At 43.4% G+C, this 14,636-nt stretch overlaps 1 protein-coding gene across 1 annotated transcript in view; it reads right to left on the bottom strand.

Moving 5' to 3' along the window:
- Positions 1-14,636, bottom strand: part of LOC310796736 (ATP-binding cassette sub-family A member 2-like) — a gene marked incomplete at its 5' end in the record, with an annotated part of 105,113 nt that overhangs the window by 40,806 nt on the left and 49,671 nt on the right.

Raw genomic sequence — 14,636 nt, 5'->3', positions numbered from 1 at the left:
GGGATAGAAATTTTCCCCTCTCTCTACATAACCACAACTAAAAATGACCAAGGTATTTTAAATAGAGTGGAAGCCGACTTAGAAAAACAAACTCTTCTCCCACTTTCTCCGCAAGCCCGCATTTCAGTTAATAAATGGACATTTGAATTAATTTCTTCTCCAATATGATACCCCTCTCACCTCCTAAAAACTACTGGGATAAGATTCACGCTCTCATTACAAGATTTATCTGGCGAGGGAAGCGCCCACGAATTAAATTGACTACTTTACAACGTGACAGACAGGATGGAGGACTTGCGTGCCCAACCTAAAGATGTATTTTTGGTCATATGTATTACGCCCATTATCAGTCTGGTTAGACCCCAACATTTCAGTCTCATGGCGAACAATAGAGGAAGAAATAGCTTCTCCACACCGTTTACAAGACCTAATCTACTCTAATTTACCTCTTAACACGTTCACTGCCATTGACGAGTTGACTCGTCAAAAAAAATCCAACGGTTGACTGCCAATGACGAGTTCAGTCGTCAAAAAAAAAAAAAAAAAAATTTTGACGGTGGGACGTGGATCAACGCCCCCCACGTCTCCTATAAAAATATTGGAGCCACCGAACGTGTACAACCCATTCCACCGACCCACTAAGTGGCGACAGTGCTCTCCAGACTAGAAAAAGCTGAGCCAAAACTGCAGGGGAACGCGCGAGGAAACCATTCTCATACTGTAAAATGGATTGGCGAAAACGCTTTCGCGCATTATCGCGCTGGGAGCTGGCGGTGGGGGATTGCAAATTTGCATAATAGATTATGCGTGCAACACACTTTGAAACACGGCAGAAAGCCCACAATCGCACGCAGCTTCATTGCAGCTGAGCTCACAACCGAAACGACTCATGCAGACTCGCCCAAAGAGCAGCCGCCAGCAGCCAGGCAGCACAGACAGGCAGAGCCTCGCTTGTGACAAACGCTGCAAAGCCACCAGAGACACACCCATGGAGGGAGGAGTTTGAAGGAGAGGGGGGTTTCCTGCTGCTATGGAGGAAATTACTGTTCAAAACTATTGTTTAGATGTCTGACGTCTTACGCCAAAAATAAATGGTTAAAGTGACTGTTCTATCGAATTTCACAAAAAGCCATTTATCTCAGAATAAATTTTCAGACGCTGAAACCATGCTGTATTCTACTGCTAATGCCTACATAACTACTAACTCTACAAACTAACTCTTTTAGACAGAGAAAGCACACATTCTATTAGTTCTTTTGAGATCATTTGTGTTCACAAAATCTTAGCAGAAAAGAATCCTCTGCTCTTGAAAGATGAGCCAGAATCCTCAAAAAAAAAACTTGGCAGAACCTACTGTACCTACAGTATTGAAACTAGAACGACCGCAACGCGGACTTATGCCTCCGCCATTAGTTCATTCTTGAGTCCAAGTGGATGTTGGAGCCAAATTGGAAGAAATTGCATCAAGGCGTTTCTTTGCAGAATTGGATATTTGAGCCAAATGTGAAGAAATTTAGTCAAGGTGTTACTGAGATATGGCGTTACCGAGCTTGAAAATGGCATTTGTTAGGTCATTGTGACCTTGACCTTTGACCTTCGATAACCAAAATGGAATCAGTTCATCCTTGAGCCTAAGTGAATGTTTAAGGCGAATCTGATGAAATTCCGTCCAGGCGTTCCTCAGATATCGCGTTAACAAGCTTGAAAATGGCGTTTGAGAGGTCACAGTGACCTTGACCTTTGACCTTTGACCACCAAAATCTAATCAGATCATCCTTGAGCCTAATTGAATGTTTAAGGTGAATGTGATGAAATTCCGTCCAGGCGTTCCTCAGATATCGCGTTAACAAGCTTGAAAATGGCGTTGGAGAGGTCACAGTGACCTTGACCTTTGACCACCAAAATCTAATCAGATCATCCTTGAGCCTAAGTGAATGTTTAAGGCGAATCTGATGAAATTCCGTCCAGGCGTTCCTCAGATATCGCGTGAACAAGCTTGAAAATGGTGTTCGTTGGAGGTACGGTGGTGCAGTGGTAAGCACTATCGCCTCACAGCTCGAAGGTCGTGGGTTCGATTCCCATCTGGGGACGAGGTGAGCGCTGAAGGAATGCGTGCCCGTCCGCATGTCCTCGAGTGCCCACCGCCCGGGTGGGGTCGGCAAAAGGGCCTTTCTGTGTGGAGTTTGCATGTTCTCCCCGTGCCTCCCGGGGGCTTCCTTCATATAGGAACCCCCTTCACAAAAACATGCAATATCCTGGTTGCTAACGTGGTTCCTCCTCTGATCGTTAAGGGCGCCTGTTCAGAGGGAGGGGAACTGGTTGGAATAGCGTGAACCTCCCACGTGCTATGTCCTACCGGTGAAGCTTCCTCTGTCAGGTGAAAAGAAGCGGCTGGCTGACTGCCCATGTCTCGGAGGAAGCATGGAGCCAGTCTCGGCTCTCCCCAGATCGTCAGAGGATGGAGTAGCAACCAGGATTGAGAAATCAAATGAGCACTAATGGGGGATAAAATGGGATAAAAAAATATATATATAAAAAAAAAAAAAAAGGAAAAAAAAAGAAAATGGTGTTCGAGAGGTCACAGTGACCTTGACCTTTGACCTTTGACCACCAAAATCTAATCAGATCATCCTTGAGTCTAAGTGAATGTTTAAGGCGAATCTGATGAAATCCCGTCCAGGCGTTCCTCAGATATCGCGTTAACAAGCTTGAAAATGGCGTTTGAGAGGTCACAGTGACCTTGACCTTTGACCTTTGACCACCAAAATGTAATCAGATCATCCTTGAGCCTAAGTGAATGTTTAAGGCGAATCTGATGAAATTCCGTCCAGGCGTTCCTCAGATATCGCGTTAACAAGCTTGAAAATGGCGTTCGAGAGGTCACAGTGACCTTGACCTTTGACCACCAAAATCTAATCAGATCATCCTTGAGCCTAAGTGAATGTTTAAGGCGAATCTGATGAAATTCCGTCCAGGCGTTCCTCAGATATCGCGTTAACAAGCTTGAAAATGGTGTTCGAGAGGTCACAGTGACCTTGACCTTTGACCTTTGACCACCAAAATCTAATCAGATCATCCTTGAGTCTAAGTGAATGTTTAAGGCGAATCTGATGAAATTCCGTCCAGGCGTTCCTCAGATATCGCGTTAACAAGCTTGAAAATGGCGTTCGAGAGGTCACAGTGACCTTGACCTTTGACCTTTGACCACCAAAATGTAATCAGATCATCCTTGAGCCTAATTGAATGTTTAAGGTGAATGTGATGAAATTCCGTCCAGGCGTTCCTCAGATATCGCGTTAACAAGCTTGAAAATGGTGTTCGAGAGGTCACAGTGACCTTGACCTTTGACCTTTGACCACCAAAATCTAATCAGATCATCCTTGAGTCTAAGTGAATGTTTAAAGTCCCTGGAAACCAGAAATATTTCTTTATTATTTAGCATTTTGAGTTCATCACATCACAGGAACCTATGTTAATAAGCCACCAGCCAAATTTGAACGATGATGAACGTCGCAAAGTATATAAATTTAGGTTTGACAGTCTGGCAAAACTCATGAGAAAATCATTATTTTTTAGAGTGTATTTCTCCCGCGGACTGTGTGGGCGTGTCCCATCTGCAGCAGGTTTTCCGAGAGAGAGAGAGCGCGAGACAGAGGGGGGGGAGGGAAACGGAGAAAGAGATCGAATTACACAGCACTCGCGAGTGTGTGTGTGTGTGTGTGTGTGTGTGTGAGAGAGAAAGAGAGAGTAACCTGCGTAACCCGCCTGTGTGTCTCTCGCTCTCTCACTAGTCCCGAGAGAGAGAGAGAGAGAGAGAGAGAGAGAGAGAGAGAGAGGCAGAGAGAAGCACGACGGCACACAGACGGCACACAGAGTGGGAGGGAGACGGACAGCGAGGGAGCGCTGTCACTGGGGGCAGAACGGACAAAAGGAGGGTGGGTGCGGATTGCGCGCGTGTACAAAGGTTATATAGAGCTTATGACGTCATAAGCTCCTGCGTTTTAGCACCTCGCGCACTGCTGTCTTCAATGAGGAAGTACTTTGTAGAATCTTGTAGAAAAGTGGCGATTTTAAGGCTTTGGGTTGAAAGTAATGTATAATAATTTCGGAGGCACAAAATTACTAACATAAGACCCTAAATAACATAGTTAGAACGTTTTTGTGGATTTTGGTTTCCAGGGACTTTAAGGCGAATCTGATGAAATTCCGTCCAGGCGTTCCTCAGATATCGCGTTAACAAGCTTGAAAATGGCGTTCGAGAGGTCACAGTGACCTTGACCTTTGACCTTTGACCACCAAAATCTAATCAGATCATCCTTGAGCCTAAGTGAATGTTTAAGGCGAATCTGATGAAATTCCGTCCAGGCGTTCCTCAGATACCGCGTTAACAAGCTTGAAAATGGCGTTCGAGAGGTCACAGTGACCTTGACCTTTGACCACCAAAATCTAATCAGATCATCCTTGAGCCTAAGTGAATGTTTAAGGCGAATCTGATGAAATTCCGTCCAGGCGTTCCTCAGATATCGCGTTAACAAGCTTGAAAATGGCGTTCGAGAGGTCACAGTGACCTTGACCTTTGACCTTTGACCACCAAAATCTAATCAGATCATCCTTGAGCCTAAGTGAATGTTTAAGGCGAATCTGATGAAATTCCGTCAAGGCGTTCCTCAGATATCGCGTTAACAAGCTTGAAAATGGCGTTCGAGAGGTCACAGTGACCTTGACCTTTGACCACCAAAATCTAATCAGATCATCCTTGAGCCTAAGTGAATGTTTAAGGCGAATCTGATGAAATTCCGTCAAGGCGTTCCTCAGATATCGCGTTAACAAACATCCGTACGGACGGCCGGCCGTACGTACGTACGTACGTACGTACGGACGGACAACCCGGATCCATAATGCCTTCGGCCTGGCTTCGCTAAACGCTACAAATCAATGGGCCCCATAATGTCTTTTCTTTTATCCACTTGGCATAAGGTAGAGAAAGCCACCCATTCTCATGTAAAATGGCATGAAAATAGTCCTATTTTTCATAACTCTGCTTTACTTTCTGGAGGTGTCTCGTTTACTTTTCCTCAGTGGAGTAGTAGGGGCATCCATGTATTGGCTGATGTCTGTAGTGATGAGGGTCTCAGATCATTTAACGATCTTCGAGTAACTTATGATTTACCTGGCTTTTCGTTCTTTTTATATCTGCAACTCAGATCTTCCATGCGTGCATATGGCGTCCCCTGGACCAGTCCCTTACGATCACATAATCTTCATACTATATTTAATATAGGTGTACACACTACTGGTTTGGTATCCAGACTGTATAACTTGTTACTGACTTCCTCTTCTGGTCATCTTGCTGTCCAAAAAGTGTGGGAGAGAGACCTGGGTCTCAATGAATTTGAGGTGAACTGGTCCACCGTATGGGACAATATAGACAGCACGTCCAAAAATCCAAACCATAAACTAATTCACTTTAATTTCGTACATAGACTTTATCTCACACCAAGAAAACGCAACCTCATGAAAATCATCTCCACCCCTGTCTGCCAAATGTGTAATCTCAACCTTGTCGGATCATTCATCCATATGTTCTGGGAGTGTCCTGGAGTTGTAATATTCTGGCAAAAGATTTCCTCCACATTATCAGATCTGTTGGACGTGCCTGTCCCCTGCTGTCCTAAACTATTCATTTTGAATGACACATCACCTTTTGCTTTACCGTTTTATAAATCTCAGGTATTATTTACAGGTCTAACAGCTGCCAAGAAAATGCTCGCTCTAAGATGGAGTCCTCCACACATTCTCAACCATAAATCATGGATTATGTCCTTCCTGAACATTGTGCATATGGAACTATCAATAGCTCGAATGCACGGAGCTTGTGAAAAAACTTTATTAACATGGACCTCTACAGCAACTAAAGTCAAACAGCTGTTGACCTGATCATTTTTGTTTAAATACTCATTTTCTTTACTTTCTTTGTTGAATGTTAACAGTGTTCTCTGTTTCTTCTAAAACCAACGTGGGGTGGGTGGGGTGGGTCCAGATCGCCACAGGGGTGGGAAAGGGAGGGGGGGGGGGGTTGTTTTTGTATTTTTGTCTTTATTCCTATTCTCCCTGATCCCTCCGGGGACATCTCAAAATGTACTTGACATTGTACTGTTTTATGTAACAAAATCATGAATAAAAAAATTGATAACAAAAAAAAATAAGTGCAACTGTGAAGTGCCTGGTTTGCCATGCACAATGTTCTGTGCATGTTTCAGGGTAGGATGCACAATACCCAAATAGGCTTAACTACACCATCAGACCATCATCAGCAGCCAAATCTGCCCTTCACACCTCCCAGTGTGTATCATCTACTCTGAATCTCTACATGCCAATTAGGGATGCAGCGGTATACCGTTTGAAGGTATACCGCGGTTTGAAAACGTCACGGTATCAAAACCACTAAGATTTGCCGTCATACCTTCCCCACGGTATCAGCTGTTTCCCCAAAACAAAGTGCCCAGGTCGCTTGCAGAGTGCAGCTTACGTGGCCTCTCCCCCTGGCTGCATGCCTACCTAGACTAGATCACAGTAGAGAGGAGCCGCAAGGACCCCCCTGAACTTTCCCCCATCTAAAAAGACGACGTCGGCTGTATGGGAATATTTCGTCTATTTTTGTCCAAGGTTATCATACCGTCAAAAACTCACACCGTTGCATCCCTACCTGCCAATAGGGCAGGCGAGGCCATGCAGCAGCCGAGCCGTGGGCGAGGCCGCGCTGCGGCTGAGCTACGTATGCAAGTTGCAGGGCGGTTGCAGGGCGAATCGAGCGCGCGAGATGCCTAGTTCTGATAAAAAACCTCATTTATTGTCGCAACAGTCGACAGACAAAAAGAAGAAAAAAGTTTAAGTTGTTCTTCTTCTATGCCCCTCCCCCTCCTGACAAATCAATGTCTGCTTCTGACGCGGGCCAATCCTACAGCGGCAATGTCCACCATCCATCCCCTCCTCTAAGGCCCCAGTATGAGCATCATGTGACCAGCGTCATGTGACCAGGCTGCAGAGGCTCTCTCCTCTACAAAGTGTGCCAGAGAGTGTAACAGGTCTAGAGATAACTCGCAACACCCTTTCATCACATTCATTCCAGTCATACACCCACAGCGGGAACACATAGCAGCCTGCACATGCACACGCACACACACACGCACACACACACACACACACACACACGCACGCACACACGCACACACACACACACACACAAAAACACAGAAATCTTTTTCTCGCCTTGATAGGAATCAGCTAAAACTCTTTCATCAAAACAAGAGAGCTATATGGACTCCCTCAATACCTTGACAAGATTAGTCAAATCTCTGTACTGAAGCACTAAAACAATTTCGGAGTTGAATCACAAACGAAATAATGACTTTGTAAGATCATTTCAACTTTAACGTCAGCATTGCAAAGGAAGCTTTTAATGATGAATCCCTCAAAGCGCTATAGCGGTTTGTTTCCCTCGGCGGTGCCGGATAGCTTTCTCTGCGATGCTTGGTTTGATGTGGCTTTGCTGCTACAATATGCCCAGCCATCATGAGTCTCATTGAGATTGTCAGAGATGATCACTAGCCTATCCACCTTATTGTTGAATGCCCCACTGTAAAAAAATAATTGTGGGTACAAGGTCCGGTTTAACATGACTTATTGTTGCAGCTTGCCATTTCCTTAGTCACGTTATAAACAACTAACCAACGCTGGGGGTCCGTATGGAAACAGTGTTACTCGAAATGGTTAAAAGTTGAATCAATTTGGTCATTTAGTGGCGTTTTACTGCCATGTAAAGTAACTATTACGCTAGCCGCTAGCATTAGCCACAGTAGCCGACTACCCACAATGCATTACGTTATCCCAGCACCCGAACGACACGGCTGGAGAGCAGAATGGCTCTGCTGTAAAATCCTCATAGACGTTCTTTTTGTCAAGTTAAAACAGTCTATTACACCGGAAGCGGAAGAAGCACCCATCATTTTAATAATTAAATATCAAAAGGTGAGCATGCAGGATGTTGAAGTTATCAATTAATGCTACTAACAGGGGCATAATAGACTGTCTGAATATGTGGAGTACAGTCTGGCCAAAACTGGTTCTCATGGTCTAATAGACCTGTGAAATGCATGAAAAACCAGCTACTGTACTTCACTTTGGGGAGGAAAAAGGTATCAAATATCAATGTTCACAAATACTGTCCACCTACCCATATATACAAAAAAATGGCTCTATATGGCCTTTTTCAGACCAGCTTTTCAAGGGTTAAAAACCAGTTACTTCAAATTCACAACCTACAGTATCCCCAAAATGGCTCTATAGAGACAGTCTGCATGTCTGGGAACGCCCATACAGGCTCTAGGAACGCCCACAATAGACGCTGGGTTAGCCTGGGGGCAGGGTCAGGGTGGGGTAAATTCCCCTGTTCTATCCATTCAGCAAAGTTAGAATTTAGCTGATAGCCCAGCCCAGGCAGACACGATCGGGGATTTAACCACCGCAGTAAACGCACATCTGAGCAGACGTCTTGTGTTCTGCTCTAGAACCCCCGAACCTGTAGTTTAGAGCCGCAGCACGTCTTTTGGTGAGTCAGCCCATGAGATATATCGGCGGTTTTACCCCACTCGCGCGCCAGCCGTTTAACATTTTGTGGGCGTTCCCAGACATGCGGCCTGTCTATGATGAGACGTGGCCTCAACCTATGGCGTTTTTCAGACCAGCTTTTCAAGGGTTAAATCGCCTTGTGCCACTTTTTGGCAGTCACATAGTTTCTACCATCAGAGATGGTTTTCCCTAGTTTTTTATATAGTGTGCACAATCAACGCATAATAGCAAGTGTCTGGTGTTGATGATGAGTTTGACACTTTTTGTACATTTGAGTCATTTGAATAAATCAAACTTTAAAGTTTACGTTTTTGCGATTTTTCTTAGATTGCGCTCCTCATCCTCTGAATCATGTGGCACATTCAGTAGTCTCAGTAGTAGCTATTACAGTGACTGGATAATTATTAATTGATAGCTTACTAAAATAATATGCAATAATATATTCAACATTAATAATGAGACTAATACTATCAAAATGTTGTGGATTGTAGCGCCATAATCATGGCTAATGGGTTTTAGGCTGGGCTCACATTAGTTAATTCTGTTGCTGGTGTTGTAAAAAGTTTAAATGAATCAGAGATGGGAAGTATGTCTGTAAGATGTCTGTTTCTGGGCCCTCCTTGATCTAACTTCGTCTCTCTCTTTCCTTATATAAAAAAAAAAAAAAAAAAAACCTAACCAACCTTGTACCACTAACCTAAACTTGTACCACTGTTCCTTCAGAAGTTGTAGTTGTCACAGACTGTGCTCCATAGTTGATTGTTCTATTGCTGACAAAAAATGTGTTATTGTAAGTCGCTTTGGATAAAAGCGTCTGCCAAATGACGTAATGTAATGTAATGTAATGTAATGTTTCTCTGCACCGTGATTTTCCCACTGGGATGTCATAAATCCCACTGTGACATCATCCGTGATGTCATAAATCCCACTGTGACCTAATCAGTGATGTCATAAATCCCAGTGATGTCATAAATCCCAGTGATGTCATGAATCTCACTGTGACATCATTGGCGATGTCATAAATCCCACTGTGACATCATCAGTGATGTCATAAATCTGATATCATCAGTGATGCTGGTCTCATTGGCCACACAGCAGCCGAGCTGCGGCCAAATAATACCTTCTGTTTGAGACACAGCATACAAGTCAGTGTGGTACAGTGACACATCTGGACACCTCTCTACTTGGCCGTGAGCTTTGGTCACCTGGACTGTGTCCGGATCCTCCTGGAAGCCGGGGCCGACCCGAACAGAATCATACACGGCTCAGACACCCTGACCCCTCTCTACATCAGTGCTGTACACAACCACCTGGACTGCTTCCGCCTGCTGCTCCAGGCCGCTGGCGTTCTGACCCGTGATGTGGCTTCTTTCCTGCTGGAGGTGGTGCTGAATAACAGGTGCAACACGGCCTTCGTCCAGCTGCTGCTGGACCACGGTGCTGACCCGGCCCTGGTGACAAACAGAGCAGGCACAGCTGGATGTGAGGGCGGATCCTCAAGGGTCAAGGGTCAAGGGTAGTTTATTTGTCACATACAATGTCATACAAGGTAAAACATGCAGTGAAATGAAATAGGATTAGGTCTCTGCCTTTACACTGTGTCAAAGAAGAAAGAAAACAACAATAATAACAATTATAGCTGCTGCGCAGCAATGGGTCGTGGCCGGGCAAGTCTCAAGGCTTTGATGATAGACCATACGGTTCAGAAGTTATGGACCATGGGACATAATGTTGCAGGGATTTCACCAACATTATGTCTTGATCGATCTGGGGAATTGTTGATATGGATTTGTTCAGCAATTGCAGTGTTAGCACCAGCTTTTTCTGATTTCCTTGCAGCATGGAGCTTCTTGATCATCTGATGGCGTTTTTTGTTGCGAGGCATCTCAACTGGGACCTTACATGGAAAGATATACTGTTCCCACTTATATAGCGTCAACCAGAAAGGATTTGTGACATCACTTATGACATGACATCACAATAGCTCGAGTGACATCAGTGATGGTTTCACAATTGCTTGACTGACTGATGACATCATAAATACAACCCAATTGCCGTACTGTGGAAGTCGATGCAAAGGAGTGACATCACACCACATGTGATGTCACTTATGACATGACATCACAATAGCTCCCCAGGGACTCTTAGTGGCTGGCCCAACACGAGCTCGGCCGAAGAGGACTGCAGATCCTCCTTAGGGGCCGAGTGCAGGCTGTAAAGAGGGCTATTATAACGCCACCATCTGCTCAATTTGTGTATTTCTTTCGTGTATAGTATAAGGCCCCTCTGTGCACCTCCCTACGAAGTTTCGTAGCTGTAGCTGTTATGGTTTCTGAATTACAGCTAATTTACTGCAAAAATTTTCGAAACCCCATGCAAGTCAATGGGGAAAAAAAATATTATGACATCACAATTGCTCGAGTGACATCAGTGATGGCATCACAATTGCTTGACTGACTGATGACATCACAAATACAACCTAATTGCCAAATGTAACAAGATTTTTCGAAACCCCATGCAAGTCAATGGGGAAAAAAAATATTATGACATCACAATTGCTCGAGTGACATTAGTGATGGCATCACAATTGCTTGACTGACTGATGACATCACAAATACAACCTAATTGCCAAATGTAACAAGATTTTTCGAAACCCCATGCAAGTCAATGGGGAAAAAAAATATTATGACATCACAATTGCTCGAGTGACATTAGTGATGGCATCACAATTGCTTGACTGACTGATGACATCACAAATACAACCTAATTGCCAAAGGTAATTAAGGTAATTAGGCTATACACGGGGCCAGAATTCAACGTTTTGATGCACTGTGGGCTCAATTTTTGACCGATCGAAAATCTGGTTTGATACTTTTGTGTAGAACAGTCTAACGATGCAGATACTGAAGTTTGGTGTCGTTTGAAGAAAAAATGTGGGAGGAGTAGGGTTTAATGGTTTTTGCAGTTTTTGCAGTTTTGCGGTCTTTAGACTTCATAATTGGCCATAGGTTGCATTGTACAAAAGCTTCCCCTCATTTAGGCGCACATTTCGGTGAAAGTTGCAAAGCCGTAGCACGTACGCCTGATTTTTTATGAATTTTTTAAGTTTTAAACTTTAGACGGTCGCTGTAGTGCCACCGTTAGGACTATTGGCCCCAAATTTGTGTCAAAGACGTTTGGCATGGGACTGGACCTTTGTGCAAAGTTTGGTTAGTTTTCATCCATGGGAAGTCGAACTTCCCGGGAGGATGAAGAATACAGGCAAATACAAGAAGTGGCCTGGCGCTTCGCTGGCCCGGCCACTAATAAAAGACACAGGACATAAGAGTCATAAAGTGCTGATCATAAAGTGCTAACCATTTAGTGCTGTACAGTATCCTAAGTAAAAAGACCAAATAATTTAAAAAGCAGTAGCCTAACACGGCCTGCATAAAATACCATAATCGAACCATAAATAATTGTTAGAAAAAATAATAAAAAACATGGCAACGTCCTACAGTTACTACTGTCTTGCATTTATCATGCGGACAGCCTGGGGGAAGAAACTGAGGCTCTCAGGGTCTTTCTGGAGGCCAAGAGATGTCCTCACAGTCTGGTCAGTGCTGGGCACACATCGGCTGAACCAAGTCCACTCCCTACCACTACCACAAGCGATGAAGGACTTTGTGCTCCACCAAAACTGACTTAAGGACTGTCAGTTAATTTATTTCATTTCCTACATTTAGTTCTTCAGTGACTGTGTTTCAAACAAATCCAGGACCAGAGATTATATACCATCATACACCACCTGGGCTGTAGCCAATTCTACTTCTATCATTGGAGAGCGATAATTGGAGTGTATCCGTGTGTGCTTGGTTCATCGTCTCCAGAGTCCTCACGCCAGAAATTCTGTTTATCTTAATATGACGTGAGGTTCAGTTAGCATTGCACAGGAACAGCCATGAGATTAAATTTCAGAGCCTGTAATTTTTTACTTGATTAAACAAGTTGAATCAGTGTTTGTTTCTTTCTTTTCTAAAGGCTTTAGATGTTTGTTTTTGTTGATCAAAGACTTTTTGATCTTTACATATTTACAATCAATTGGAAATGGGACCGATTAGAATCAAGTATTTATAAAAAATAAATAATTAGACCTATTTGACGATCGAATGTAGAAGATCTGAGATAGAGAGGCACCAGGGTCAACTTGTGTCTTAATAACTTGTCACTTTGGCCTGAACATGTCTGGGTCGCTTATGGGGGAAGAGTGTGTGTACAGACAGTATGTGCAGGTGACATCTGAACTACCTTGACCAGTGGTGTTCAAACTTGTGTGTGTCTGAGGCACACCAAAGGGCAAGACAAAAGCTCAAGGCACACCTAATACCTGTGCAAAATAGCCTCTATGTGTGTTTCCCCATCATTATTTCTCTGTTATCCTTGAAATCATTTCTTTAGGCTATAGAATCTGCCTATGAGTGCATACAAATAACTGATATAGTCCAATTCAAAATTAACTCGTGACTTTTTGTACATGTAGACTATTTGCAATAATAATGTATGGTTGTCACAACATCCCAAAGCACACCTGGACTTGCCTCAAGGCACACAAGTGCCTGACACTGATCATTCATTGACTGTTGTGTTTGGCAAACCGTATGCAAATGCTCACAAATGAAAATGAATTTGGATTCTCCTAAAGGGAAGTTTACAACGATTCCTATTATCTGACACATTATACCACTTGCACTGACTGGTGTGACCAGTTATAGTTTTGGGTAGCACTGCCAAGAAAAATGATTGCAAAAAATGTGATGAAATGGTTTTGCAGTCTGGAGCCCCACCAAAACACCATCATGAAAATGAAATTGGACAGTTTCTGCAAATAATATGGGTGGAAATGAAAACAATGGTTGACTGATTTCGGATTTACGCTAGCAACAATCTTGAGTGGATTTGGGCCTCGGCCTCTAACTCACTAATTACACTTCTTTGTAACTGTTGTAGTATTCTGTGCTGTGGGTGTGCGGGTGTGTGAGTGTGCGCACGCATGTGTGTTTGTGTGTTTCTTTGCTAGTTTATAGAGCGATAAACCTCATGTGCCCCGCCCACTTGCCACCTTGAAGGGTATTGGTATTTCAGTGACCATGTAGGAACTGATGGATTGTCAAAGTCTCTGGTCATGAATCACATCATTAGTATGAAGCACCTACCTACCTAGCAGGGCTGGACTGGGATCAAAAAAGCTACCTGCCATGTGTCAGACAGGCCCACAATTTCGAATCGGCCCAATTTTTCGAGCTCGCGCTCGCATGGGTTGGGGATTTACTTATAAAGCCACATGTTATGACCCGGTCTAGGGGTTTTAGGTGTAATGATGTTGCAGCATTGAATAAACGTGCCCAGTGAGAACTCAACGTTTACTTATTAAATAGACATAAGTACAGTACTGTTGTTGAGGCTATAATAAAGGACTATATGATACTATAACTTGCTGGTTCTGATTGGATTTAAACTTCGCTCCAGGTGTGTCTGTTAAAACACGGAAGCAGACAACTTATCTTCTTTCAAGACTTTTACTTGACTGAGCAATGGTCAGACATGGGCGTGGTTTACATGTGTATGTGGTTCTGTAAAGAAATAAAATATATATATACATTATTATAATTACAGTAATAAACTAGTCCACCACAAAGCCTATAGCATCAGTTATATCCATCTATGCATACATACACACAGTATATACACTATATACTGACATAAACTATTGTATGTTCACTACATACATAGCCAGCATATCAGCCTCCATATCAACATACATGTACATATATCGTGGAAATAACAATCACTAATAATTACTATTACTTGCCTAAGCTTGATACAATAAAACTATTTAAATGTGCACCAAACCACAAACCACTATGAATTATACAATACTAATGCAGGGCAAACATCTATTTCTAATATAATCTTAGTCATAGCATAGTCTCCACAATGCACCCGACAGGCACGGAGTATGGCATTCCATC

Source organism: Poromitra crassiceps (assembly GCF_964638095.1).
Source record: "Poromitra crassiceps genome assembly, chromosome: 23".
In the NCBI taxonomy this organism is placed as follows: Eukaryota; Metazoa; Chordata; class Actinopteri; order Beryciformes; family Melamphaidae; genus Poromitra; species Poromitra crassiceps.
This window is presented reverse-complemented; position numbering and strand designations above follow the sequence as displayed.